At 41.8% G+C, this 26,327-nt stretch overlaps 1 protein-coding gene across 14 annotated transcripts in view; it reads left to right on the top strand.

Moving 5' to 3' along the window:
• Positions 1-2,482: 2,482 nt before the first annotated feature.
• Positions 2,483-26,327, top strand: part of TRAF3 (TNF receptor associated factor 3) — a 70,018-nt gene continuing 46,173 nt past the window's right edge. For 2 of the 14 annotated variants that reach the window (XM_039552172.1, XM_039552173.1), the window contains exons 1-5: positions 2,483-2,658; positions 2,892-3,026; positions 3,612-3,667; positions 17,406-22,977; positions 23,830-23,973. The gene's annotated coding sequence lies outside the window, so the exon portion shown is untranslated. Of the gene's footprint in view, positions 2,659-2,891; positions 3,027-3,611; positions 3,668-15,744; positions 15,884-17,405; positions 22,982-23,002; positions 23,974-26,327 lie in introns of those variants that run through there. The other 12 variants (XM_039552174.1, XM_039552163.1, XM_039552164.1 and 9 more) reach the window with 11 other exon arrangements.

Raw genomic sequence — 26,327 nt, 5'->3', positions numbered from 1 at the left:
CATTTAAGCCCTACCAGTTCCCAGTGGTACCGTCCAGCCTGCAGCTGAGAAATTAGCTTCCCATAATCACATGCCATTTGCTCTTCTATGTCTTCCAAATAGTTTTTGGAGATAAGTATCCCTGTCCAAGTTTGTAAGGGATTACCACTCTTCTCTCAGTAGATTTTTTTTTTTATTCTTTCCTCTCAGGTGATTTTCCAATGTAATGCACTATTATTTTATTTCTTCAAGCCATTTTACTAAAATATAGAGCTACTCCATGGTCTTTACTATTATTTCTGCTGTTTTAAGTAGCTACCCCTCCAACGACTATATTCTAAATACTACTGCCAAGCAGAAGTGTTCAGCATGTTGCAGCAGCCTTGAGACAGCACTTTAAACCCCAGAGAAAACATTGCTTATAACACAAAATTCCAAACTAATTAAAGGTGAAATATTGGTGACATATCTTGCTGTAATAATTGTATTAGAAATCTCTAAAATTTTGTAGTCGCAATATTGAAAAAGAAAAAAAACCCACCAAAGCAATTGAAATGGTAGGTATTTCATTAAATGATCACTTTATCCCTTTGGCTACAGACATTTTTTTAAGGTGGAAAGGCTTCTGACATCTTTAAATGGTATAAGAATTTGTTTTCTCTTTTTAGGGAAGAATACATTAGTACAGCTGCTAGAGCTACAGGTACTGGAATTCTATTAGGTTTTCTCCATTTTTCCTTTTTTTTTTAGGGCAAAACAAGAGGACACCTATACAACAGCAAAAAGAGTGGCAAAGGAGGAAATTGCAGGTTTGTCTCTGATAGAAACTTATTTGCAGCCCTGCTGCTGGAGAAATCCAGGCTTGGTGCACAGTCCTTTCTGCTGGTCCAGAGCTAAGCAATCTTGAACAAGTGATGAGAACATGTAAGGCATCTGTCTGAGACTTTCTGATGGCAGGTTCACGGCATCGTTTCAAAAGCCGCAGTTGTCTTGACAGCTAAGCCAGCCTTTGACTGGGGACAGCAGCAAAGGCGAGAGAGATGGGGAAGAGAGAAAGCAGAGAAGTGGGATGAGGAGAAAAACAGCACACAGGAGGGAATTAGTGCGGCCAAGCTTCGTGATTTAGAAGCTGGTGAGGACACTGCCGGAGCTAGAGATGTTTAGGTTTCGCAGGGCAGCTTGGCGTGGGCGTTAGAGAGAGCCGGGGGATGAAGACCGAGGAGGCTCAGGATGGATTTCGGGACGCGTGGAGATGCTGCAAGCGGCAACTATGACGCAGAGTTTGTCCGTTCAGGATCACGCATCCAACTGTTCCTCCCTAGTGATCCCTCGATAAACAACGTCCAAAAAGGACGGTGACCTCATCCCACTGAAATTAGCCAAACACCACACATTTCTCCGTGTTCAGCTCCGCACATTCCTTAGAGCTGCGGCTCTCCCGGCTGCCAGCCCCATCGCTGCACCCGGGGCTCCGAAGGCCTCTGTGGAGCAATTCCTCCAGCCCACCCTGGACCCAGGCTCCGGCTAAGCCCCCCAACCCCAGCTCCGGCTGGGCATTCCCGGCACCGGCTGAGCCCCCGCTCCGCTTCTGCGCCAGAGCCGCCTCTCCCCCTCCCTCCTTCTCTCCCCGCAGCCCGGTGAGGCGGCGGGGACACGACAAGGCACGACACCCAACGATGCCCCGTGTAAGAGCGAGACCGCCGGTACAGGCTGGGCAAATGCCCCCGGTAGGACACGGCGCGATGCAAGCGGAGCACGACACAGGCATTTATTTCACCTGGCTGCCGGGAGGGACAGGTTCTATGGGCTGCCAGCGCCGCCCCCTTTCTCCGGTCGCCTGCGGAGGGGACGCGGGTGCCTCTCGCACCCCCGGGGCGCCGGGCAGGGCACACCCCCCTCCCGCCCGCCGCCGGGACTCGGGGCTGGCACCCACGGCCGGCGGCTGCCGGGGCACCCCGACCGGCCTCTCCCGGGGGGCGAGCGGCTCTGGCTCGCTGCTCTTTCCTCATCTCTTCCAGACTCTTCTCCCCCTCCCAACCGCTGTTTTCCCTCCCTCCCGTTATTCCCAGTGGCATTTTCTTTGTTTAATAAACGCTATTGTGTTCGTGGCGCCTCTCTGAGCGGGGCTGCTGCACCTCCCTCGGGACAGGCAGGGGAAGCGAGCGGCTCTCCGCCGCGCCAATCCCACTCTCCCCGAGCCCCGCGTCCCGGCGCCATCCCCCATGCCCTTCCTTCCCCAGTGCCCAGCAGCAGCGCCCGCCCTCCGGCCGAGCCCCCACGGCTCCGCCGGCACCACCCCGCGCCCGGAGCGGGACGCGCCGTCCGCCGCAGCACAACCCACGCCTCCTTCGCGGGGCGCGGGGCCCCTTTGCCCGAGTCGTGCCCGCGGGAGGAGGGTGACGGAGGCATCAGGTGCAGCCGGGGCCAGCGGCCAGGGCAAGCCCGGCCCCCGGCTGCCGCCTGCGCGCTGAGCGGCTGTGCCGGGCCCGCCCTCGGTGATTGGGAGGAGCCGGGAGAGCAGCGGGCTTCGCCGGGGATTTCCAGCCCGAGCGGGCGGGAGAGGAAGTGCGGGGCGGGGGGAGACGGCGCACAGCGGTCGGGACTTTCCGCCGGGCTGGCGGTCGCCTTCGCCCGGCTCCAGCTGCCGCCCGCCGCCCCGCTTTCCGCACACGCTCGCAGGTAGGGCGGCCGTGGGGCTCGGCTGGGCTCGGCTCGGCTGGGCGGCGGAGAAGGAGGAGGGAGGGCGGGAGCTTTGCTGCCGCCGTGGCGGCGGCTCCCGCGCGGGGCTCCGGCAGCGGCCGCGCTCGCCTCCCGCTGTCGGGCGCTCCGGGCAGGGGGACGGGGCCGGGTGGGCGGTGGGAGCCGGGGTGCTCTGGCGGGGGCACGGCGCTGACCGAAGCATCTGCTGCCAGGCAGGGGCCGAGCGCGCTGCACCCGCAACCCGTGCCGGGACCTCGGCGGCCGCCGGTGCCCGGGGATAGATCAGCCTGCGGCGGGGCGGCGCGGACTCTCCTGCCCGGACGCACTCGCACTCCAGGGCTTTGCAGGTGCCCCTTTTTCACTTACTTATTCCTGTCTCTCCCTTCCCTCCCCTGCTCCTCTCGCTCTCTGCCCCGCTCCTCGCGGTGTGTGTGCCTGTGCGGGGAGGGGAGGGGAGGGAGGCGAGGCCGGAGCGGAGCCGGGAGCCGCGGCGGCGCTTGCGGCGTTTGATGTGTCGTTTGAATGCAGAAGGCTCGCTCGCTCCTGGCTCCCTCCATATGCAGTGCTGGGGGCGGGCCGACGGCCTTTAAAGGGGCATTGCCGGCAGCGCCGCGCCTGGCGCGGAGCGCGGTCCCGGCTGCGCGTCCCCCCGGCTGCCGCTGCGGCGGAGCCCCCGCCGCTCCCCGGCCATGGGGCTGCGCCCGGACCCGCCGGCGCCGGAGCTGCCCCTCAGCGGCGCGGAAGGAGTTGTATTTTCACAAAGTCCGTCTGGCTGGACCGGCGCTGCGCTATCCCCGTCTGCCTGCCGTGAGCGGAAAGAAAAGTGTTTTGTTTTCACGCCATTCATTTCATGCGCTGATTCGCGACGCCGTGTTTTAGGTTAGGAAAAATAATGAATGTTTAAAAGTTTATACTGAGTCATTCCTCTGCAGATTAACCTATGACTGACTCATAATCTGAGAACTGCAGTGGCTTGTAAAATAGGAAGGTAAGGCATTTATGTCTTGATTTATTTGTGTCTTTGAGTGCCTAAGATCTGAATTACCTGCGGAAAAACGGGAGAAATTGTATCAATGTTAAGAGGCATAATACCATGTTGTGCCGCTCAGAGCTTGTGTGTGACATGACAGACTGTATGTGTTCCTCTGCGTGGATCTTTACCACGCATTAGGGCATCTTTCATCTTTTTCTGTTTCTGTAGTAGTAAAATGTGGGAAGTTCCAATGATACAATTTGAAATATGCTGTTTCTTTGGGTCTGTGACTTCTCTAGCTTGTTGAGATCTGAGCCTTATATATTGTATATTGTAATTTATGTGTTTTCTATTTCTTGAATAGAATGGTGTGATTTTCCTTGCAGATTTGTCCCATAGGATGCATATAGCATTATTGAGCCCTAATCTGAATTTGCATTCATAGACTGAAAGGGAGTTTGATGCATGATGTAAAGGTGTGCTAGCAGTGTCTAGCTTAGACAAATGAAATAGTACAATTTGAAGTAGTTAGTAAAAAGATGTATTTAAAATGGCTATTGACTTGCCTAGAAGCCTGGTTTAAAAGGCTACACTGATGGTTGTTCAGAACTGGAGACACCATAGTGTATACTGCATGTTGTCCTTTTAAATGAGCCATTGCCTCATACCACATATGGGTTAAGATCTAAATGCTATTTATGGTGGTTAGGGAGAGGGCTATTCATTTAAGATGAGAAATGCTTGAACGTTTGGACAGAATCAGTTTTTTTATGGCTGCACTGGGAAACCCCTCCTCATAGAGCTTGGTAACGGAAATGTTGATGTATCATGAGCTTGGGCACTGCAAGCAGGCGGCACGAGGGGGTTATAAAAGTTGTGTTGTTCCAGCACGAGAATGGTAGGTGTTTTACTGAAATATGACTTGGTGAGGTGCTTCTAATAATAGCTGGACCTAGAATATACAATAATAAAGTGCACTCAGTATCAAAGCAAATTAATTCTAATCAAAAGGGGGTGCTAAATGACTCAGTCTTCAGGCTTTCCTGAAGTCCTTCTGTCATTAAATTTGATGATACCAATTTTGGGAAGCCATTCTTGCATGGATTCAGAGAACTTGAGTATCGTGTAAGCTTATTTACTGTTTGTACCTTGGAAAACTCAGTAAGATGGCAGTAGTTAGCATCAGTGACCAAAGATTATTTATGAAGTCTTACTAGTCTGTGTTAATACAGTTTGTCTTTTAAATGATCTTGGGATCGTGTTGTATTTTAGATCTTTACGTTGTTCCTTGTCCATAATGAACACTTTAGGAGGGAAGAGGAATGGTTTTCTTGGTACTGAAGTCCAGCTGTTCTATAGTAGATATGGCAATGCTGAAAGTAGAAAAAGACAAAAATCTTGATTTTTAACTTGTATTGTTAAACCACTGGAATATAAATACATTGATAAGCAGCCGATCACAGTTCTTCAGATGAAAAGGCAGTTTAAAAATAGGAATGACTTAAATCTGCTCCAGTACCCTAAACTGGTCTTGTATGAATAGATATTGTAAGAATAAAACATTCTAATCTCTCATGCCTTAGATGATGTAGTAACTGGATTTCATTAGGTTTTTTTTTATTATGATAGTGTTTCTTAGTTAAAGGTGCTGCGTCTTACGATGTGTGAAGACCTCTCATTACACACTGGTTTCATGTATCCGTACACTTGTGCACAGTTCCTTTAAAGAATCGCCAAGGCTTAAGTTTGTTTTTGTTTGGTTGGGTTTTTTTAAGCTATGGATACTTTCTGAATAGGATGCTTGTATTTGAAACATCCTTGAGATTTTAGTGTCTGGCTCAGGAACACCAGAAGTAGTAGGAGAAATTGGAGATTTCAAAATGAGATACGGGGAAAAGAAGCCAAGGGAAGGAGAGTTGTGTGGTTTTGTGCAGCAGAATAAAGGTGTGATTGTAGCACAAGAAGGAGTGCTGTAGTTGCATTAGGTTTTATGTTACACTTTTTAACCTGAGTGATGAAGTGGTGCTGTAGAAACTACAATAGTGAAGGGCTGACAGAGAGGATATAACTGGCTTCCCAGCTCTGCCTACTGGAAGCCCATGCCCTCATAAATTGATAGTTTAAAGGCAGTATATTTAATTTTGACAAATCACAAACATTTCATTTTTTTCGATGTCTTTTTTCTTATGGCAGAAGAAGAAAGGACTAGAGAATTGGGAGGGAAAGGGAGTCAACTTACAGTGAACTGTGATTAAGTGCCCACAATGTAGGAAGATGTGTTCTCTCTCTCTTTTTGTAATGGGAAAGAGGAGAAAAGGAAATAAATGCAAAAAAGCTCTTAGGATACCTAAGGGAAGTAAGGAAAGTGTCCAGTGGAAACATCTTAGAATTTAAAGAGAAAATGATGCAAAAGGTTATTTGGTATTGAGAATTCTGTGTGTGTGTGAGAGGGAGAGATATTTACAAAATCTTTGAGGGAGTGTTTGTTTTCTTCATGTAGATCTTCTCTTCTGGTGCAAAATATGGTTGCCACTGTGACTTCAATTGCTACTGAGTGTTGGCTTTGTAAGTAGGTTAACAGGGCTAGTGTCTCTAAAATTATATACAACAACTGTAGGTCACTAATCCTCTCTACCCCCCAAAAAATGTTAAGCCTTTGATTTCCATGCTGTTGTTCTTTCCCACTGCTTTATTCTGCATGTATAAAATGTGATTTTAGTAGAATTTCAAGTTCTGCTGTTCATCTAGTCAGGGCAGCATGGGAAGCAAAGTCTCAACATGTTTGTGTGTGCAGAAGTTCAATACTGGATGCGTGTGATGGATTCCATGCCTGGCTCACTGCTTGTAGTGGAACTTGGGGTGTTGTGTACTTGGACATCAAGATTTGAATTCTTGCCAGTTGCAGGCATTAGAACCTCAGTGGGCATAACAGGAATGCCATAAGTTGGAGTATTTCATAGTTCTGGTATTATTTTATATGGTTTCATAAAATGTTGATTTGTAAAATAGTTTTCTCTGATGTATAGAGGAAACATTTTGTAGATTATTTGCAGTGATAAAAGTTGCTATTAATTCTGTAGTATAATTTAAATGCTCTGAATGTATCTTTTCACACAAATACCAAGTGCTTCAGTCAAAAATGCTTGTGAAAGAAGTAATGAATCTTCCATTTTACATGTTTTAGTGATGACTGTATGGTAGCTCATAATTAGAAAAATTTAACATTTGGAGTAATAGTGGACTTTTGTCCGATGTTTTGGTTTCTGCATTAATATGAAAAACATGTTTTTGTAGATAAAGCAGGATAGGCGCACTGAAGACGAGCTCAAAATGCCATGAGTCTTTACAGCTTTCTTGGGTGTCTAGGAAAACAAGTAATTTGGATTTGATCTGTCTTGAAAAGTGTGTTGCAGATGCTAGTGTAAGATAAGAAGTGCCTTCCTGGCTGCCACTTTGTTCCTGCAAGTTTTGACATCTGTCACAAGAGAGAAGATGGTCCACTGCAGATGCCAGTGTAAAATCTAGGAGACCTGGAGGCTGGCTTTTGGTTTTTTCTCATTCCTGTAGATGTGTGTACTGTAAGCCTTTAAATTAGGGCCAAACCAACAAGGGGCTTTGATGTTGCAGTGCTGAGTGATGTGACATCATGTCCGAGTCCCAGGGGCAGAAGGGGGATTCCAGTCCAAGTTTCCTGCTTCCCTGGGGAGTATTCTCATCATCAAGCCACAGGCCAGTTAAGAGTAGTGTCACTTCCTTCTCTTGAAACTTTTTTCCATGCCAGGAAAAATCAAAATTCAGTGTGCCTAAGAAGCAGAGCAAGAGCAAGCATGATGTCTCAGTCAAGTGGTTAGGACTTTTTTTTAGGATTACCAGGTTTAGTGAAGACTTAGTCTGCTGATGCTTAGTTTTGTTTATTGTCTTCTGGTGCATTTGAACTTGATGTTCTTCCTGAGGTTATCAGCCTTGTCAGGATGTTTTCTTAAGCATGGAATATATGCTGGGAAAGAAAAGAGGAACTTGGGTGTTGCTCAGGTTAGGTGGTAGCTGACTGGGAGTTCCAAAAATAACTTTGGTGCATCTAGTGGCTTATTTTGTGTCTGGCTTCTTGCTCCATATACAGACCATTTTCCTGGTCTGTAATGACATGGGAGTAGCGGTACTTTCCTATGATCTGAGGACATAAAAATGATGAGGTGCTGAGACCCAGCAGGGCAGTAAGCGTCATCTGTTGATAAAGTGAGTGAATTACAAGTGCTGTGTGGAGGCATTCAGTCCTGCCTCCTCTGCAGAGCTGTGCCATCCTGCACTGTCAGCATTGTGGGACAGGAAACAGCACTTGCTTCACTCTTCCATTGATGCCCACAGCAAACATGCAGTGCCTCTGTCAAGCTGAATGTACAGGACAGAATTTTTTCAGTGGTAGCTGTTCTGCTGCTTGTACTTGTTCCTGGCTTTCTCCTTTGGATGTTCTAGAAAAGTAACATTTTTTTACTTATTTTATGGAGCCAGCTTACCTGATAATTGTGCCTAAAATAACTTTGTAGTAGCAAAGCTCAGCTCATAACCCAAATTGTGAATGGATTTTGTTTTGTAAGCTCATCTCTGTACATGTGAGAGGGAGATAATTGGAACAATTATTAGAGGTTTTTATAATGAAGATCTTGTGTGCTGTACCAGATTGACTGTGCCCTCTCTGTGTCTTTACACAGAGAGGAGCCTTGTGAGAGTAGGTTGCTTTGAGTGTTGAGGCTTGTAAATTAATGATTCGCAGATGTAAGTCTTGATTTTTGCATAGGAAGTAAAACTTCATAATTTTCATTTAACTTGTTCTTGTTTAATCTCCTGTAAACCATCCTAAGTGACTCCTCTTTCTGCATTTTACGCTGTTTAGTTACTAATGGATTGCTCTTGTCCGTGCTGTGCTTCTCTTCCATCTTGTTTGTCTGAACAGTATAAATGCTCTTAATTTCTCCAGCTGGTTCTTCTGATTCTTAGAAGTGACTTATTTTGACCTGCTTTCAGCCGGATTTCTTGTCATTTTAGAGTTGCTAAGGGACGACTTTTATTCCAGGGTGGTTTCGTCCTTGCAGTTGAGTGAAATAACTGCCTTCTCCCCTTTACTTCCTTTTATATCACTCTTTTTTTCTCTTGAAATAACCTGTTTCCAGGATTGTACTTATTTTCATGCTTCTGGCAAGTAATTTTTATCTGCAAAATCCACTTTTCTTTGACCTCTCTGTAGCTACCTGCTTCTCTGATTCCCTCTCTGCCCCACCTCCCACTCCAGGTGAATTAAAATGCTCTTGTCTTCCAGGTCACCAAAGATGCAGTGCAGTGTGCCCTACTCTTGTTTGAAGTACATATGTCTATGATTCTACACTTGCTCTTATTCCATCCTTTGCACTGTCCTCTTTTCTGTTTAGCACAACATCCTTGAGAAGATGTTGTGCTTGGGAATGTTTTTATCATTATGTCTGTTGTGGTTGAACTTGATTAGGATACCAGTTCTGTATTCAATAGGTGAAGGTAAAGTGCTTGTGGTTGTAAAATGCCATGTTCTCAAAATGCTACCATTTAGCTGGCAGTTCGAGTAGGAGGAGGTTGGAGACCTAAAACAATGAATACTACTGAGTTGCATGTGTGCAATCTCCAGCAGTGTTGGAACCCTTTGATGCAGTAGTATTTTCATTGCATTCTAAAATTCAGTGTTTCGGGTAGGGGGGATAAAGCATTTGTGCTAACTTCATTTGAAATTAATGACATGCAGTATTACTTGAAGTCAGTAATATCCTGTTCTCTGTCAGGAGTTGAATCATGTTTCTATCTACAGAACCTGAGCATGCTATAGTTCAGATTAGCAAATACATCTCACTACTCACCCATGGTGTCAATATGTGATGGAAATGTCAATGAATCCTATGCTGTAGTTCAGCTAGTAGATATTGCTGTTGTGTTGTTTATCCTGTTTGGCAGGTGGTTTTTGTAGCTGTGTGGTTTTGAGCATGAACAGAAGAATTCTCTTGCAATCTCTATGAAGATAAAACAGGTTTATTGTAATTTGTGTATTGAATTTCATCAGATATTTTTCACTAGCTGGCACCATACATTTCCCCTATTCCTCTTTCCTTTTTGCAAATTCTTGAGAACTGCACTTTTGTTTTGAAAAGGATTATTTAGACATGCAAATTTCAGTATTTTAGCCAGTAAGATTTTGAGGGAATTTTGGGGGATTTACTCTTTTGGCAGTTGGTGTGGTTTGGTTGGTGTTTGGGCTTTGTTGTTGTTGTTGTGTTGGGGTTTTTTTGTTTGGTTGGTTTTGTGTGTACTTCTATTTGCTTTTTAAAGACAGATTTAGGACAAGCAAATAAATATCTACCCACTGCATTCTATGTATTTTTACAGAGGAGACTCTTTCAAAATAAATGAGGAAGAAGCTTGGAATTTTCCTGTTTGTGTAAATAAAGCTTTTAGTACATATAGCCAAAGTATGATGCTGTAATTTTGCAGAATTCATTACTAAGATTTTGGTGGTGCTTTTTGGTTTTTGGTTTTGTTGTTTTTTTTTTTAATATGAACTCTCAGTATATTAGGTGACTGTTTTGAGATGAGGTAGGGCAGACAGACTTTAAAAGTCTCTGAGCTGTACATAAAAAGGCAGTTATTCCAGAACAAGAGTGTCCATATGCTGAGTTAATTGGAAAAGTTCAAAGTAGTTGAAGCCTTACTTAAAATGTTGTGATTTATATAATGAACGCAGAGAACAAAAGGCAATGAGGAAAAAGCCTACTTCTTATGGATCCATTTATACATAAGTTCTGTCGTGTATGTTGGCAAGAGATAAATGGTGGAAGTTTGCAACAGGCATCATGCTACACACTTTATTGATGCTTGCAATAAATGGCTGCCCATCTCCCATAGGATGTTTTTTAGCAGAATTGCAACATGATGATGTCTGGGAATGCATGACTTCATCTTAGATTGGGGTTTTTCAGTGTTCTGTACACTTTAGAGGTAGTGACATCTCTGTTTTGCTTTCTGAGGGCAAGTTGAAACATGCCTAAGGTAGCTGGCACTGCTGCACAGTTATTGTTGTTTGAGGTTTTTAATAAATTTCTAACTAAAATCTTCCTAAAATCTTATCTCCTGGTTAAACAAATGTCTTGTTGTACTTAATATTTCTATGGGAATGTAATGTGGTTGTGTGCAGAAAAAGGGACCCTGCTTGTCTATGAAGAAAGGGTTTGGCTTCTCTTGTAGCTAATCAGATTTTATAGAGTATTAATTAGGCCATGTGCTAAAGTACCAGTTGTTAACACCTCCAGACTCAAATATTTGTCATGTTAAAGAAGGGGGAAAAATGGTGAGCTCTCCATTAGGTGGTGCTGCTGAGATTGAAATATTTATATACCTAGTGGAAGCAGGCTTCTGCCTAGAACTATTTCCATGTCTGTATTTTTCTTTTTAAGGTCTTCTCTTTATTAAAAAAACTTTCCAAAGGCAGGAATACTTGCTAAGGTATGTGGTTTTTTTCAGTTTGAAGTGATTAGATAGAATACTAAAAACACAGACTGTCGCCATGGGAAGGTATGGAAGGAGTCAATCATATGCTTTTTGTGTGGGTGATTTAGATTTTAGCACCTGCCTCTGTTGTAGCTCTCATCTGTTCAAGTATTGACTCTGTTATGTTCGTACCCTGCTTCTGTGTAGATAGGGGTACTGTAGCATTAAAGAAATGCAGTCTCAAGAAATACTTGATTTTAAAATCCAGAAATTAATTAGACTGACCATTACAGCAGAAACCCTCTTGTGAATCTTTTGAGTTCCTGTGATCTCTTTTACGCTGTCTACTAGCATTTAATTTTAAAGAGCCGTGTTGACAAGCACATCATGACGGCATCTTTGCCTAAAGCCTGACTGATTAGTGACTTCAGAAAAACCTCAGGGAACAAAGATGGTGCTACACACAGAAGCACTGAGTACCATCTTAAATGCTGTAGGTCCTCCCCTGTGGTGTGAAGTTGATGCTTGGAAAGTATGTGATCTTCCATATGGCTAAACTCTTTATCTGCCAGTTCTACACGTGACTTGGCATCTGGAGTACTAAACACCTGTGATTAGACCCTTGACTCTCTCTGCAGTAGTTAGAGCTGAGATATGAACTAAATTAAAAGTGAATTTGTTAAGTACTCCTTGCTGGTGGGATTGCTTCAAAGACAGAATGAGGTTGCTGAGCTCTTTGAATTCTCCCACACCACAGGGCTGTAAGTAGAAAAAAAACCAAACCCTCATTTTTAGAAATGGTGTTGGCCAAGAGCAATAGAGCTAGTCACAATGGGTTCTATTTTCATTACAGGTAGAAGTATTTTTAGTGTGATTTACAGAATCAAGGTAGCTATAACCAGCTAGCAAAAAAAGTTTAGGGGCATTAATTAGCTCTGAGAAAGAAATGCAAGAGGTGCACTTTTTCATAAGAAGCTGAGGACTAATCTCTTTTTCTTTCTTTTGAAGAAGATGTAGCTTGGCAAAAATCCACTTCTTAGAATTGGGAAGTTTAAATCATTTCAGATCTAGCAGCTGGAAACCTAGCTTAACGGAGTTGACCTGAGTTTACCAGCTGTTGAAGTGTTGTGAGAGCCAGTGGATGTCACGTGCAATTTTCTGTTTTCAAAAAGAGAAATTGAGAAGTTTGCAAAATTCTTTGTTGGCTTACTGTAACCTTGGCCAGGATTTGTGTGATTGTCAGATGCTGTTAGTTCCTCAAAATACAGCAGGTTCAAGTAATAGGCAGGGGGATAGTTCTTCTTGGTCTTAATCTATTTTGGAATAACTCAGTGTGATAACTGGTAAAATGGACAAGCTGTTGTGTGAGAGAACTTGGCCATTAGTGTTTTTATCAGTTTGCTAATAATAACTTAGAGCTTGCTAATAATAACCCTTAAAGGGGCAATTAAAAGATAGCAGCTATGATGTCATCCAGCCATAGAACTTCAAATCAAATGAGAACTTGTCATTCCTCAGTTACGTGATTGGCTTGGTGAGTGAGGCCAAAGCCGAAGGTGGAAATGAATCAGGAAGGAAGAAAGTTGTGCTTGGTCACCCTGAATAGGAAGCCTTGAACCTGGCATTGTCCAGGATAGTGCACAGAGAGAAGGCTAATAGTATTCTGCACTCTCTTGGTACATCCTTAAATATTAACAAAACTTAGCCTTACCTCTTCCCTCCTACCTTGACTTTCAACTGGTTAGGAGACTAACTGTGTTTACAGGCTAAGATTTGGCAATTAACAGCATTTGTCACTGCATTTTGCTATGCTTGGATTCCAGACTGAGGAATAACTGTTGATCCTTCAGGCAAAATGACATCCAGCAGCATTATCCCATGCTGATACCATGTTGATCAGAGAGGTTGTAGTCAGGACAGTCAGGGAAGAAGTGATAACATATTATAGTGTATTGAGGATGTGCCTTGTTTATTTTTAGGTGAAGAAGGTAATGAGGGGAGGCCTAGGGAGTGATAAGAGCAGGGCTGTAGTACCCCCACCAAAAATGAGTGGGATGGTGAAACGTATTTCTGTTTCTTTAAAAAAAAAGTAGTAAATAAAAGATCAAACATGAGATTTTGCATAAATGAAGGGTTTTCTTTGCACAGGTATCTTTTGAGAAAGGAATACATGTCCCACACACCTGTGCAAGAATTTACTGATATACTGAAAGCTCTTGATAATACATATGGATGCCTGTCTCAAGTTATTAAATGAAATGGTAGAGCCTGATGTTAAGACAAAATGCAATGTGTCAGGCTTGGTGCTGTTACTGACACCAAAATGAAATCATGTATCTCCACCACTTAGAGTGGGCCCAGAACTGCAGAGTACTGGAACTCACTTTGTACCTTTAAACATAGCGTTTGTCACCACTGAACACGAGTTTTGTGTTGTATGACAATGTCAAGTGAACTGTCAAAGCCAAGTCATGATTTTAGGTTTGGGTTTGGTTGGTTGTTGTTGTTGGTGTTTTTTTTTTTTTTTGTTGTTGTTGTTGTTGGGGTTTTTTGGTTTTTTTTTGTGTTTTTGTTTTTTTGGTGGGTTTTTTTTTGTTTTTGTTTTTTTTGGGGTTTTTTTTGGTGTTTTTTGTTTTTTGGGGGTTTTTTTGTTGCTGCAAGCATAGTAAATTCCAAGGAAGAGGTGTGAAGACCAAATAAAGATGTACCAATATCTTAGTATAGTAGTCAGTTACCAGGGCTCAAGCATCAGAGCCTATTGCCAAGTATTACATACACTAAGTGAAATAGAAACAAGAGCATTTAGTGAGTGTTTTAATAATGTTTATGTATGGCTTTGTTCCCTATTACAGCTCCCTGAACCCATATGACACATTCCTTAAACTGAAGTCTTTCTGTTCTTCTGGTCTCTACTCATTTTCCTGTAAATAGAAATGTTTTTAAGAAAGCTTTAATGTTTACATGCAAGTGACTTCTGAGGTGCTATTTCCTACTGCTACCCTACATATCCAGGTACTCACTGCAAGAGTAAAGAGGCTAATGCATAACAGCTGTAAATTAATAGAGAAGAAGAGTTCAGCTTCTATTGTTCTAAGCTCATGGAGGGTATTAATCTGTTTTCACTAACTGGAAAAAGTGGTGACTGGGGTCATTCTTTCTGCAGATACCCAGTGTGGTCAGTCAGTCCTCTTTTGACAGTATTACAGCTTTGCTATGACTGTGGCAGAACTAGTTACAAGATCCAAACTAATGAACTTCGGAAAAGCAGGCAGTATGAGAATTGAAATCAGGCTGATGAATTTTCAGCATTACGTTAACTGGTAAAACTGATCTACTGCCGATACCGAGTGAGGGAGGAATGCATGGGGGAAATAGATGTTGGAGAGTTACACATTTTAAATCAGTAACCACTGCCTGCAGTTTGCCCATATGTAGTTGTTTCTGGTGGCTGTCTAAACACAGAAGGCTTCAGGGTTGTCTCCAATGTGTACTCAGACTCGTGGATAGTTGGACTGGAGGTGTGAAGTCTGGGAAGCCAATATTTGATACAGGGGACTTTGCAGGCAGAGCACTGTAGAAAGACACAAGTCTCCATTACAGTAATAGGAGTCTTTCATGTGTGGAGTGGTGTTCTGCCTGCTTTCATCTTCTCCTTTTTCTCATTCACCAGAGGCCTGGATCAGGGGCTGGACTATAGGCTGGAACATGGCTGTTTGCTGCTGCAAGGATTTCTTTTTCTAATTCATCCTTTATCTCTGGTCTAGGTTTTTTATTAGTATTTTATTTCTTGTGTGATTGTTTTGTTTTGTTTGGAGGTTTTTTCTAATTTGCAATGTGAGTTTTGTGTTTTAGATTACTGTACTGAGATTCTTCCCTGTACCATGTGGAGATACAGCATTAGAAAAGAATTACTGAAGCTTCTCTGCTGTTATGTTCCTATCTGAATCGAGGCAATGGGTTTTATGGTGTGACCTTAGCTTACGAGAGTAGCTCCAAGGGTTCTGAGCTCTGTAGGGCCATCTTGCAAAGTAGCAGATTAAGCTTGCTCCAGCATGATTTCCAGATGTTTAACATTGTAGGAAGAGCTATGCTTGCTCTTGAGATTTGAGTGGAAGACCTAAGGCAGACCACAAAGCCAGTATTTTTCTGTTGTAGTTTTTTGGTAAGGCAAATGGGGAGTGAAGCCTGCCAGTTCATGGAGGGTGAAGGCTTATATCCATATGTGGATAAACATGGGTGAAGTCTGTGTAAGTACAGCGCTGTCAAGACTGTCCAGAAGAGTCTAGCTGAAGGTGAGAGGCAGTGTTCAGCTGTCCCAAGGAAACAGAGCTGTGGTGCTGTTTGTTTTCCACGTGAATTGATGGACACCTTGGGAACTGTGCTGAGGACCCAAGAGATTGCGTTGGTAATTACAACATAAAAATGTTGCTTTTTACTTGAGTACTGCAGCTGCATTGCTGGTCTTGGTCTGTATGTTCCAGGCATAGAATTTAGGCGTGCAGAGGAATGAGTGCATTGGCAAGTGACAGAAAGAAACATGCTTTTTGTTTTCTATTCTGCATGTGCTTTTTTCTCTTTTTCCATAATTACAGGTTGCTTCTGTTGTGCAGTGGAGGCAGCCCCCATCACTAGGTTTCAGTTTAAAAGAAGCATATAGTTACTTGAGTCAGAAGACCTTTCTCATTCATTCTTCTGTTACCATCAACGTGGCTTTTTCTGGCAAATACATAGGTAAAGTAAATTGTCTATGAGAAGAAAAGTGAGATGGGATGTCGATGGCATTCGTGGGAAATGAGAATGTTTCAGTAGGACAGAATGCTTTAGAAAGGAGTTGCATCACCAAAAGCAGTTAATAAGGACTACAGAAACAGTTGTTCATATATTGTGTTATGGAGCACCAGCACTAAGGGTTGGCTGAATATGAACTTAACTGTCTGAATTTAAGCTTCTGATCATGCATGTCCCCCTGAATGCTTTGTGGCCTTCTAGAAAAGTTGTATTGTACTATCATGGTAATAGAATTACACTACTTCAGTACTAAAACAAATGTGGTCTCTGTGCTTTTGACACTTCACATAGTAGGCTTTAGTTTATGATCAGCTTCATAATTTAAAGTGTCTTTTAGTACTCTAATCCTGATATTTGTGCATTTGTGATCCATGACACTAATTGAAAATATTTATTGAATTTCCAACTTTCAGAAAGTTGTGTGATGAAAAGGCTTACTCTTAAGTATCATTACAAATATTTTAAAAGCAGCAACTAAAATATCATCTGCATTTTTAAATTGGTAATTTTTAGCAGATTAAGAGGAATAATATAACCTGTGCAATGTTCTAAACTTATTCTTTGGTTTTTAAATACAATCCCTAAACTGTTATCAGTCCTCTGAAAACTGAGGAAAGATTCCTTCATTCAAGCTACTTTACTGTGTTGGAGTAAACTGGATTTTATATTGTAGTTGTATTGCAGAATATTTTCCTTGTTAAAAGGAGGAAGGAATACTGTTCAGTTCATTACTGACAATGATTCTTGGCTCTCTTACTAGCTTTTAAAAGTAAAGTGAAAATGGAAGAACTAAGATGGGATCATGCTTTCTTGTAAATACATTCTGACTGGCTCACTAATTCTCTACAAGAATAAAACTGCTTGCTTTAACTACTTCAGTTCTTAGTGTCACAGCTCAGAAATGGCAACAATGTGCTAACCAAAATTTTATGTTTTAATACCATTTGGTGGTAGTCTAAAAGCTACCTCTGTTTCCAGTGTTCACATTTCCATCCTTTAATACCAGAGTGTAAGTCTTTCCTGTGCTGAGTAGGTTGAAGAACAGTAGCCAGTAAAATTAGAGCCGTGTTGTGAAATGGAGCGTGCGTCTCAGATAGTTTCTTTTCTTGGTTTTGGTTTGGGTTAACAGAAGTATCTTTACATCTGCAGTTTCTGGAAATTTAAGAACACTGTGAATCTCTGGCCAATAAAAATTTTCCCATTATGTAAAACATTCTTGTAGATATGCTTGACTCACTAAGTGATGGTGGTGGTGACTTCCTCCATGAAGTACACAGACTTTTGCAATGAGTTTTCTAGTGAACTAGTAAGTCTCAGTGCAGCTTTTTGATTTGCTATAGTTTGTAAGGGTTTGGTGCAGCCTTTACCTACTATTTCTCTTTTCTGCCTTCAGTCTTGTGAGAACTGTTTCTGTATATTAATAGGAGATGCTTGAAACCGACTTGACTTGTTTGTTTCCCGGCAGGAAAGCCTAAGTGCTTAGGCTTTAACTCAATCAAGACCAGCTCTCAGCAGTGGGAAACAATATATTTATCTGTTGGAAGCACAGACTGCAGTCTTGTGTGTCACTGGGGTTTGTGTTGTGAATTTTTTTCATGTAAACAGGTACGTAGGAACAATCCTTATGCTGTGTATGCTTTTAATGTGTACGTTGAGAAACCTCATGACAGTTGTGTGAGTTGGGGTTTTTTTCTTGGTGGAGATTTTTGGCTTTTTTTTTTTTTTTAGTATTAGTATCATTGCATGACACTGTGAAGTACCTTGCTCTCCTTTGTGTTTTCACATCTTTAAGTTGATGGTATTAATTTAACAAATCATCTTCAGTGCCTGGGCTCGGTTTAGTTATGAATGAGGGTGATACCTCAAAAGTTAAAACAAGTTTCATTCTCATTTCTATGAATAAAAACCGTCTTGTAGCATTGTTCTATCTCGTGTGTCTTGCACACAATCAGAATGGACTATCTGGCAAGTTCTGCATTCTGCCTGATGGACTTAAGTTGCATGATAGTATATGGAGGCTTGGTTTTTTGTTTCATCAGTTGTATTTGCAAGGAAGGTAAGCAAATTATTATCTCTATTTCACAAAAAAATATTTCCCTCAGATGTTTGATTTCAAATAGATTAAAAATATGATTAGAACTCATAGGTGGTAACCAGCTTCCTCAGTCAGCCACAGCCTAATTTGGAAAACTGCATTTAACCTTAGTTGCAAGAGGAGAAAGTGTCCTTAATCCTTTAGAACAGTACCTTAAATGTGTTTGGGGTTGTGCTTTCCTTCCTTGTTTCACTCTACTTTTTCTGGAGTTTAAAAAGAAATTATGCTCCTTAAAAAAAAGTTAGTCCTGTTTGCCTTCAGTTTAAGCTTTAAATTAGGAACGGATAAAAGAAGTGAAACGTGCTCCTTTCAACTTCTTGACATGAACATAGGAAATTCATCAGTCCTTCAGGTGAGTGATGGGGGTTGTGTCTTTGGAGAGGAGCAGCAGGTGATGCTCTGGGACTATCCTGTGGCTTTTTCCTCCGAACAGGTACAGCTTTATAAAGCTGGAAGGTAGAGAGGCTCTTTCAGAATTCTCTGTGGAAAGGGATAAAAATTAAGCTTTTTTGCTACACTATTACTAGACCATATGTTAAGCACTGTGACCAAGAACTTCATGTTGATAATAAATTATGTGAATTAATGATGCTGTTTATATACAGAAGTTCATGTTCTTGTCACAATAAGCTATTTTTGTAGGTTCACATAACAGTATAACAAGTCCTTTTTAGGTTGTGATCTAGAAGCAACATCTGAAGGGTGCAGGAAAAGGAAGTAGTGTGCTGGAATAATTGGACACTCTCTTGGCCTTTTCTCTTTCTCTTTTACCCTCCCACACAGGACCATGAATAATTTATGAAGCAGACTTGCTATCTTTCTGTAAGATGGTTTTTTTTCCTTGGCTACGTCTTCTAAGTTGGTGCTAGGTGTTTGGTGGTGTTTTCCTAAGAAATGCTGTGTGCCTCTGTGCTGGTGAGTAAATGCCTGCCAGAAAGCAACTAGGCTACACATGGCTGTCCTGAAGTAATTTTCACTGTCCTGAGGGTGTTAAGGTTAAGAAGTGTTAAGGTGCTAGTCTTAGACTAACTGCAGAAACAAAAAAAATAATTAAAGACCTTATTTTACTATGTATATTAGGTTTTTAGGGGAAAGGGATATTTTTGGTCCTTCTTCTCCACAACTTTGCCAAGCTGTAATTGTTTTATTGTTCCTTATTTCTAGTTATTTTTGCATTTTTGACAGTTCCCAGCTTAAGACTGGAGTCCTATTATACAAGGTAATAAATATGAAGAGATGGGAACTTGGTAGGTGTCCAGGTAAGATTAGAGAAAGGGGGTCTGTTCCCCAACAAAGGAGAATAGAAATATACAGAAGTGCTCTAAGACACGCAGAAAGTCTTTGATAGCTTTTCTGATCTTTTTTTCTGTTTCAAAGCCAACAGGCCTCTCTTTCCCCTTTTCAAATTTGTGATCATGTTTTTAAAATGTTGTATGTCATGTGGTCTGCAAACCAAGGAAGGGATTTGAAGCTGAAGATGACCTTTAGTGGTAAATTATTTTCAAGAGATAAAAGTTTAAAATAAAACTAACTAAAACTTTGTTTGGGAGCCTAAACTGGGTATATATTGTCCACTACAGAAACTGCAAAGTTAACTAATCCATGTTAGAAGAAAAATAGTAAAATCACTGTTTTAGTGCATGGGAATTCAGGAGCCCCTGCGAGGAGTAAGCAAAGGACTTGTGCACAGCTTTGAGAAATTAATCTTCCTCCCATCTGTTGGTGGGGGGGTAGGTAGTAGTTGTGTTCATTGTACCTGAGTCTGTACCTTTGTTGCCCATTATATTGGCCTTTTAAAGGAGAGGAAACCTTTGAAACATGCCCCTAAAACCAGCCAGCCTTTGCACTGCTTTGAGCCAAACCCCCAAAGGACGCATCTACGTCTTAACTATCCCATTTCCTTTCTGCTTATCCCCATATAACATGCTCTGATTGCTGGCTGCTGCCCCTCTCCTGGGGGCTGCAGAAGCTGGGAGCGTGTGCTGAAGGGCTGTGGAGGTTTCTGAGCTTTCCATGTCATTGCCAGCATGAGATCAGCCCTGCCTAATGTTCCAGTGAGGCTGAACCAGAGGAGACTGGGCAGGATGCTCCCCCAAGGAAGACCTGGATCTCCAGGAATAATAGATTGCTGATGGTAGGCAGCTGTGATGAGCTAAAAGATCTGGCCTTGAGCCTGGCTCTGCAGGATGCAGAAGGAAGGAGGGGTGGAAAGCAGTGATGAGCCTGTTGTTTCAAATGAGCCAACAACTGGCTGATTGACACTGAGGGCTCATGGTTGCTTCCTTTGCTCTTAAATGCAGCTGTCGAGAGTGGAGGGGAATGGAGGTAACTCAAATTATAAATCAGACTTCTAGTGTCCAGAGAGGCAGTGGGCATAATTTAAGAGAAAAAAAGATAAAATTCCGTCTGAATACAAGAAAAGGTTTTGACTGGGGGTGTGCTCAAGCACTGCAACAGGCTGCCCAGGAGTGGTGGTAGAGTCACTCTCTGCAAATACTCAAAACCCGATGGGTGGCTGTGCTTGGCAGCTCTGCTTGACCCTGCCTGGACAGAGGGGCTGGGCTGGATGGTCTCCAGATGTCCCTTCCAGCCCCACCCCTTCTGTGAAAGCTTCTTTAATATTTGGATGTATTCTTTTGCTGCTGTTGTGGAACACTTGGGGAATAATTACAAATGCCCCTGCTGGGCACTTGTCTCAGAAATGCTGCTGTTGTGTAATCATGGCAGTTTTAATTGTATAGGGAATGCATCCAAGTGCTAAGTAGTTAATTGACTAAACTCCCCAATTTAAGCAACAAAAGCAAAAAAAATCCACCAGTATCTCCCCTTCCCTGAACCGAGAAAACACCAAAACATCCTAAACGTTAGAAGACTTTTTGGTTTTAATCTCTTAAAATATTATGGTTATGAGAATAAAAGGTAGCTTTATTGTAACAAAACTGTTTATTATTTTCCCCTCATTCCCTATAGTTTTGCTACAAATTACTCTCCCCAGATTATCCTGTGAAAAATGAAGTAAAAGGTAGGCAGGAACATGAGAGAAGGAGCAGCAGAGAGAATCCTAAGAGATCCCACCAAACTCTGCAGTTTATCCCTTTCGGCCCCCAACTAGGGGGACATGAGATGATTCGAAGGAACTTTCTTGCAGCTGTGTTTCTTTGCCGGGCTCTTTCAGCCCTCCCCTGATTGCATTTTGCACAGCCCTCAGAAAGACTGCAGTGCAGTAGTTGGCAGGGAGGGAATTACTAGGAGGGAAAATTAAGCTGTGGTGGCTTCTCTTGCAGTGTGGTGTTGCTGAGATCTGCATTTTGAAGGAGGTAATGAACGGCTGCCTTTGGGTTTCCAATTCGGAAGTCTGGAAGCTTGCAAAAAAAGAAAGGGATGTGGATAAGTTTTCATTAAATGTCCCTAGAGTGTGCATGGCATGCTGGACAGCCACTAAGCTTATTGATGCAGTGGTTTGGGTTTTTTTCTTGGTACAAAACACCTGCAGTTTCTGCCCAATACTTTGTTTTTAATCCTGTGTGCTCAGAGTGTGGAGAATAAGGTAAGGTACTTTTTGTTGCCTAACATATAAATGATAATGGAAGTAATTTCTGTATGTTGTAGCATGCAACAATAACTGTGCTTGTTGGAAAGTAAAAGTTTTGATTGCCTTTTTTATTGCTTGTAATTCATTGAAATTCTTTGTAATAATTTCCCTGAATTATCTAGTATATTCAAGTTGAGAAACAGTTATGTGTACTTCATTAAAAGATGTTTTTTTGTAGTCAGTTTTCACTTTGGTTTTGCAATATGATACGGAATTATTTTCAAGAACAGCGTTCTGAGAATGTTCCTCTTTTTATGTTAATCTTAAGAGCTAAATCCCCAATCCTTTCTATGTCTTACCAATATTTTGGATTTTTTTTTTTCATGCCAGATTTTTAAGGGCATAGCACTGTCATAGTGCTGCTGTTCAGCTGTGGAATGCACTTGTTCAGTAAGAATGAAACTTCGGAGGCACCGTAATTCTTTGTGTCTTGGGAGGGGAGGGAGAGGCTGAAAGTGCAAAACTCCCTGCACTAAATTCGGATTTATACCTAAGTATACGAAGGAACAGTGGCCCAGGGTCATTGATATAATCGGTGTCTGAGCTCAGGATGGGTGCTAAGAGTTTTAGAACTTCAGTTTTTTGCTGTGTTAATATGTAAATGTTTAGTACAGAAATTTGTACTACTTTCAGCATATCTCTAATATCATGGGCTGACTTGTAATTAATATACTGTTTTGGTGGGGAAAGTGTACAGTTGCAGATTTCCTTTTTGTATGAGTAAGCATGTATTCCTGGAGTTTTCTATAAATCTCAGTGCTGGGCTACTTTTCCAGGTACTGTGTTTCTAGAATGAGCCAGATTGGGCTTTCCTTGGCCTGTGTGTATTTTGTCAGAATCTGCAACCACTCATTAGCATATTACTTATTATGATTATGGTCCAAAGTAGCATTGCTGCTACTTTGTTGGTAGCAGTAGCCTTTCCTTTCCACTTCCTGAGGACCAAAGGTGAATTGTAGCACGTGACTAAGATCAAAAAAAATCAGCCACAAAAACCCCTGTTTTATAGCTATGGAAATTTGTGGCATTCCTCCTGACTGGCTAAATGTTATCTTGGTCTCATGTTACAAAGTCCCACACTTGAGCTGTGGCAATGGGAGTGAAAGCCCAGCGCGTTTAGAGTCAGGTAAGCATTTCTGTGACTGTGTGCCCTTCTGTAGCCAGCTGTGTGTAACTGCTGAGGCTGATCCATGTCCGCAGCACTGTGTGCAGGATGACAGCTGGGAGCACGCTGCCAAGCTGGGCCCTCGGTGCCGGTCTGCTCAGTGCCACCCGGGAACGTCGCTGCCCTGGCACCACGGAATAGCCGCCCGGCTTGGTCACAGCTCACGGGCACTGTTGGACTCTGGGGTAGGTGGGTGCAAAGTTCACTGGCAAGAGTTGAGCAGCTGAAATTCCTGTAATGTGCTTTGGCTCTGTGTTGTACATGGCCAGGTGAGGTTACTGCTTTGTGCTCACAAAAAGTTGGCCGTGACGTGTAAAGATGAGAGAGGCTGTGAAGGCTTCAGACTTCGTGTACTGGTGGCCTGGGCATTGTGGTAGTATTTGTTGCATCTGAACTTCACTGTCACGGTTAGGAATGCACATAGAGATTGATGAAGATTTGTATTAATTATGCTTTTGGACCATTTTCTTATTTTTCTCTGTGCTTGTAACAATTCCAGTATCAAACAAACTTCCCCAAATGAAGTTGCTTGCTTCTAATGACCTCTTGCAATATCATGACAGGATGGTTTTTTTTAAGAAACGCTCTGCAGAGTGTTTCTTAATTACTTCCCCAGAACTGGGCTGATGTTTTCAAATGGAATTTTTCAGACTTTCCAGGAAAATGGTGCTGCTTTGAAGATTTTGTACAGTCTGTAATGACACACAATATATTTGGGTGGAGAAGTTTTTTGTGTGCGTGAAAGCAAAATACGTTAGCTGTGATTTTAACTATGCTTGTCCTCCTTGAATGCTGTTTTGTCGAGAGTCCTTTGTGAGCAACAGTGGAGGAGAAGAAAACAATGTCTTAAAATTCATGTTGATATGTTTTGTGTAGTGTTCATTATTTATCATATGTTTAGGTTATTTTTTAAAGTCATCATTAAGAATTAGTTTGATAGTCTAATGAAACTAAGGAAGTAACTTGATAGATTCTGAGAAGCCTGTTACAGGGTTTTTGAATTAAGGTGATGTAACTCAAACTTTTTCTTTCTTCAGGGCAAAGAAAGAAACCAGACAAACTGTAGCAAAGCTCGCTTTATTGACAAGAGTAAGGAGAACCCTATCAGAGCATTGAGAAAGCCTATTCTTCTTTCTTCTCAAGCTGCGGATCAAATGAGATTCAAATAAAACAAAGGAAATGTAAGCAATCAGAGAGTCTTCCAAATTTGGGGGAGGGCAGGGTGTTAGTGTGGGGAGAAGAGAAGTATACAGATTTGATCAAGAAAGCTGTTGCATGGACTTTGGAAATCAAGAGCTTTTTTTTAAGCTAACAATTCCCTTTTTAATATTATAGTCTCTTCAGTTGTCTGTGAAAGAGAATTGTTATGTGGGAAGGAACATAAAATTTCCAGACTGATGCAGAGTTTACCTGTTAGCAAGTAATTAGTGAAGAGGTTAGGAAAAGCAGTGAGTAAGAACAAAGGTTGGGCAAGAACTGTAAAGGGTTTAAACCTTTATGCCATTCAGGCAGCAGCTCTGATATTGAAGAGGTATTTAAATGGGAAAGGGTCCTGTCACCTGTTCTTAAGGTGAACCTTTTCTAAAGGTTAGATCCTAATAAAATACATACATTTCATGGAATTGTGTTACTGTGAGTTTGGACATTCATCTTTAAACTTCTTATGCTTGTAACTTGACTTGTTTGTTGCCTGAAACTGTATTCACATATATGGCATGTTCTTTGGTGGCACTGCCACTGCTTTCTGTGGCTCTGACATGGTAAAATTCTTACTTTTCTTTTTAAGGTAAGGATTTTTTTGGCTGCTGGGAAAATTCTCACATTTGTCAAGCATGAAAATTGATAGCATTGGATAAACTCTGAAGGAGATTTATTTGGAATTACAGTTTGATATACTTTCTCTCAAAGGTTTCTTTTGCCTTGTGTTTGAGTGCATGGCTGAACTGGGCTGTACTCGATCCAAACTTCATAAGCTTGCTAGCTGCTGGTTAGGAGACAAATTGCTGCTACATTTATTAAGGATATTGTGATTTTTTTTTTCTTTTTTATTGTCTTCTCCTAATATTTGGGTAGAAGAGAACATTTTACCTGAGCAGTCTTATTACTGCCTTGAAGTAGGTGCTTGGAAATCTGTTTTCCTTTGGTTTTAGTTCCAGTCATGCACATAATATTTCCTCCTTACGTCAAAAATGTAATACAACCTTTTGTGAGAATGAGCATTTATTTTGATGACCTTGGTCTGCATTTTCATGTGCAGTCCTTCCAGCAATTCAGCATTGCACCACTGGTATCATGAAAGATAGATTTTTACAATATATACTCCTGGCATCTGTGTTGTTGATTTTTGCGTTGTGCATCAAAGTAAAACTTGATTGTGGTAGTGGAGGGCTTGATTGAAATTACTGGTCAAAACTGAGCAGATGAGAGAAAAAAGGGGGCTATATTAAGGATAGTATATGAGTACAAAAAGTTTGTACTAATAGAGACGATCTCTTATGTGCCTATTACATTCAGCTTAGGCCACTTTTTAAAAAAAATTGTCTGGGGATGGTTTTAAAAAACTGGGTGATGACATATCACTAAAGAGATAAAATTTTTTTGTGGGAAGTGAGAAAAAGTTAGGATTGTCCTCTCTCAGCTGAACTTAAGATACTGTGGATTTGCCTTAATTACAGCTGTTGTCGGCTCTCTCTCTTGTGTAAGTGCACTGATGAAGTCCCTTTTTTCACTGAGACTCAGAGGCTGTTTGGATTGATAACAAACCTATCCTTGTTCCAAAATGGAATAGCCTTCACTGTAACTAATCACAGCTATCACCAGCGCAGCTGTCAGCAAATAAGTACAACTCTGGTGCAGTCAATACCCAGGAGGATAAATTAGCAAAGTACTAAAACTATATAGATAAAAATGCAGTTGTGAGTATGCAGGTATAAACATATACCTAGTTTAATGATCTCTTTTTTTCTCCTGAATAAGTGTCTTGAAAATTGGAAAATTATTTTTAAAAGCCCCAAAACAAAGAAAACCCACTTTTTGACACCATGGCACTTTGTAACCCGTAGAACTCACTATTCTGAGATAACACTAAGAATTTGCTGCTCTTGGCCTCAAAATAATTGCTTGTAAATTTAGCAGATACATAGAGGAAGCAGGAATCATGCTTAGCAGATGCTTTGGAGTTACCTTTTTTGCCCCCTTTTTTTTCCTCTTGCCTACCCACTAGTGTATTGTAGATGCTGTATAATGATGGAAAAGAATCCCAGGAGCTGTTTTGTGCCTGGCTTGATGGATCCACATTACAATATTTTTATTGTATTTTGTGACTTTATGCTGTATTGTAGGAAGTGCTTTTATATATGTTCTGAATTGAATTAAATTTGACACTCCATTGGGATCTTCTAAAGGCAGTCATAAAAGAACTTCCAAAACAATGTGAAGCAGGCTGCAGAAAGGATTCTTCATAGAAGCATTTATAATGTTAAGGTGGTAGTTCTCCTTATATACAGAGATGTAGATTTGTCTTTAATGTTACACC

The sequence above is a fragment of the Corvus cornix genome, chromosome 5 (assembly GCF_000738735.6).
Source record: "Corvus cornix cornix isolate S_Up_H32 chromosome 5, ASM73873v5, whole genome shotgun sequence".
In the NCBI taxonomy this organism is placed as follows: Eukaryota; Metazoa; Chordata; class Aves; order Passeriformes; family Corvidae; genus Corvus; species Corvus cornix.
The sequence above is the reverse complement of the archived record's forward strand: the minus strand, read 5'-3'. Positions and strand labels throughout refer to the sequence as shown.